Genomic DNA, 3512 nt, shown 5'->3' with positions numbered 1-3512 from the left:
GCGAGGGCGGCGGCGCCGAGTCGCCCCGTGCGGAGCACGCCCAAAGGTCTGAGACGCGGGGAGGGCGGGGCGGGAGGTTGTCGTGGGGGCGTGGAGGCGCGGAGGCGGCGTGCGGGGACGCGCGGAGGGCGGTGCTGGTGTGTGGGAAGTGGGCGAGGGAGAGCTGAGGCGGCCGGCGGTGGTGGCGGGAGCAGCGGAGGCGACGGCGTCGGAGGGGGTGGGGTGGAGGGAAACGGCGGCGGCTGTGGCGGAGACAGCGGCAGCGCGCGGTGGCGAGGGCCTAGCCTGAGGGGGAGGGGGTGGGGGAGGGGATGAGGACGGTGAGGGCGGCTGGGGCAGCCGGGAAGGCAGCACAGGCGAGGCGCGGCGCACGTCAAACTCGAGCGAGTAGCGGGAATATCACCCGCTGCTCCGGCGGGAGAGTGCTCCCCCGCCGCCCCCTGGGTCACCCCGAGTGACCTCGCAGCCCACGCCGTGAGGCGCTGCTGTCAGAGGGGTTTATCACCTCCGTATCCACCCCACACTGGCCCGCCGAGGGGCCCGGCGGGCTGAGGCGCGCGAGGCGGCTTTCGCTCCCGCGGGGCGGCTCTAACCGTCTCAGCACGGCGTCCCGAGGTGTAGCCGTGTACCTGGCGGCAGGGCCATCACTCACGCGCCTACTCGCGGCACGAGGGAAGGCGTGACGCGACCGCGAGAGGCGAGATGGCTGATGGCGAGACAGTCGTTTGGCCCGTTTGAGGCTGAAAGGATGACCGCGGACGATGAGGGCGACGATTCATCGCGGCTACTGAGCAGGCAAAGGTCCGGACCTACAGGATGGAGGGGCGTGTAGTGAGACTCGGGACATATCTTCGCGTCGGGAGACGAAAATCCGGATTTTTGGCCGCCAGCCGCCGCCGGGCGGACACTAGGGAACTGCGCGACGACGACGACATTTCTGACCGGGAGCGATCACCACCGCCCTTCTGGTGGTGTTTGCCGGTGGGGGGCGTCGGCAGCGCCGCCGTTCCGCGCGGATGTTGCAAACGGTGGCTCGGGGCGCCTATTTCGGCAGCCCCGGGGCGGGAGCCGAGGAGGGGCAGCCGTTGCGGTGGCGCCATTGCAGCTCGGCGGCGCGTGGGGAGCCGAGCGGCTCCCAGCGATCCCGCGAGACAGCGGCCCGCATCCGTCCCGGATGCCGCGCCCACGCTGCGCGGCGCAAGCGCCATATGGGGGAAGCAGCTGGTCCGCCGTTTTCTGCACTCGAGTACTTCGAGGCGCAGAGAACTCTCTCTGCTGCAATTTAGTGGGTTGGCGAGAAGGGGGGGAGAGCCCAATGTGACGGAGGCGGGCTCGGCTACTACGCGCACTAAGTTAGTGCGCGGAAGTGAGTGCCTCCGGCCACCCCGCGCACTAAGATAGTGCGCGTATAGTGAGTGAGTGGGCCGCCGGCAAGCGGGCTAGTGGGTGAGTGCCTCCCGCCGCCCCCCGCACTAAGATAGTGCGCGTAGTGAGTGGGCCGCCGGCGAGCGGGCTAGTGGGTGAGTGCCTCCCGCCACCCCGCGCACTAAGATAGTGCGCGTAGTGGGTGGGCCGCCTTCTAGTGGTCGGCGAGTGGCGCACGAATTCTTCTTCTTCCCACTGGCGCCGCGAGAGACCATTGCACGCAAGCACTAGCTGAGCTGTAGTTATCGCCGCGCGGCCGCCATCGGCGGCAAATGCCGACACCGTCGGCCGTGGACGAGCCTATGGACAGGGCGACTACAGCAGGGAAGGTGGACGACACGTCGGCGAGTAGGCCCCAACGCGCCCAAGATCATTGTGCGCCTTTGACCCGTTCCGTCGCCGCCGCCGCTGCTGCTACGCCGAGGACTGCACCCTCTCCGGTACCGGGGCCGCCTCCTCAGGTTGCCCACGGACCACAACGCGGTGCGCCGCCACGAGAGACACTGACGGCGCAGTGAGGGCCCTCTCCCTCCTCCCGCCTCTCTCGCCTGCCAGCCTCTGCCCACCGCGACAAGCGCAGCCTGCGCGCGAGGCTGCCCCACGCGCGACCAGCGCAGCCGCGTTGATACTTGGGGTCCCCGATGGGCTGCAGCAGACAGAGACAGAGAAATCGTAGAGATACGCTCTTGCTCTCCTGACAGAGAGGCAGCACCCGGGGACCGGACCACATCACTCTCAGAGACGGCCGACGGGCTGTGCTCGGTGCCGTCGGTCGAGCTGGGTTATGATATTTTCATGTCACAAACATGTCCACCACGATACTCCTCGCACTCACGACTCACCCGAGGCCACGGCCACGAGTCGCGGCTCGCGCGCGGCCGACTACACGGTAAGGCATACGGACCTTGCAGAAAACCTTTTCCTTCTAAGCAGGGCTACACAATGACCCTATAGTGTGGGGGTGTTCCTGGCGAGTTGTGATGAGTAGGATTAGATTAGCCAATACTATTTTGAAGTTCATATATGAAAATACCAACTTGCCTATGTGCACGTCTCCGCGGCGGCGGCCCGGAGGCGGCCCGGCGGAGCGGTCAGAGCAGCACTGCGCCGGCCGGCGAGCGACTCTCGACTATAGTACGGGCTCTATTGAATGGCCTCAATGTGCTCTCTAGGGCTGCCCTATTCCGCTCGCCCGGCTACGTCGCCGGGCTTCGAAGGAAAAGGTTTCGCTCGGCACGACGTCGGAGAGCAAACTTCGGCGTTCGTCCTATACTGGAATGCTGGACGCACGTCGCGGCAAGTGGGCCCATGACCAGGCGGGCTGCTGCTCAGAATCTGGGCCGTCGGCGCTCGCTCTCGCGCTCTTCATAACGGCGTTGCCCCCTCCCTCCCGCGCCGACGTTGGGCAGCCCGACCACGACAACGTCAGCGCCGCTGGCCTGCAACTCGAGGCGCCTTTGAATGAGCACGAGCCGGTGCGCGGCGGCGGCGCGGGTGATGCAGCCCAAGGTGACGGCGACGGCAGAGGGGGCGGCGCCGGCGGCGGAGGAGGCGGCAGCGGCGGCGATGGCCGCGGGGTCGGCCCGCCCGCCTTTGCTGCTGGTGCTGTGGGCATCATCACAGCTCAGCGGCGGTGTGCGACCAGGGCCAGTGGTAGACTTTCGACGCGGTGAGGCTGCTCTCTGAGCAATGACACTAGCAAGAGCATCATGTGTGTCATCGGAGTCACTTGTATTACGATACCACCACGCCGCCACGCTCGCAAGGGCCGCCTAAGCGCCTAAGCACCCTAAGCACCCCCCCGCTTAGGCCGCTTAGGCGCTTAGGCGAGTGACGGCCGGCTGCCCGGGGCCTGGCGTGCCTCCGCCGTGGGCTGAGCGCCCGGGAGAGCCACTCTGCAAGTGGTGTGCGAGCGTGTAGCCTTTAGCGTGCAGTCGGCCGCGCACCGCGGTCCGCGGAGCGCCACCCGGAGCGCGCCCCGCGTGCCACGTGCCACACCCACAGCGCTCAGCGGCCGCAGCCCCACAGGCTTATACCGACCGTGGAGCGCCATTCGCCAACGGTCCGCACACCCCGGGCGCGTGAGC

The sequence above is a fragment of the Emiliania huxleyi genome (assembly GCF_000372725.1).
Source record: "Emiliania huxleyi CCMP1516 unplaced genomic scaffold EMIHUscaffold_448, whole genome shotgun sequence".
NCBI classification, from domain to species: domain Eukaryota; phylum Haptophyta; order Isochrysidales; family Noelaerhabdaceae; genus Emiliania; species Emiliania huxleyi.
The sequence above is the reverse complement of the archived record's forward strand: the minus strand, read 5'-3'. Positions refer to the sequence as shown.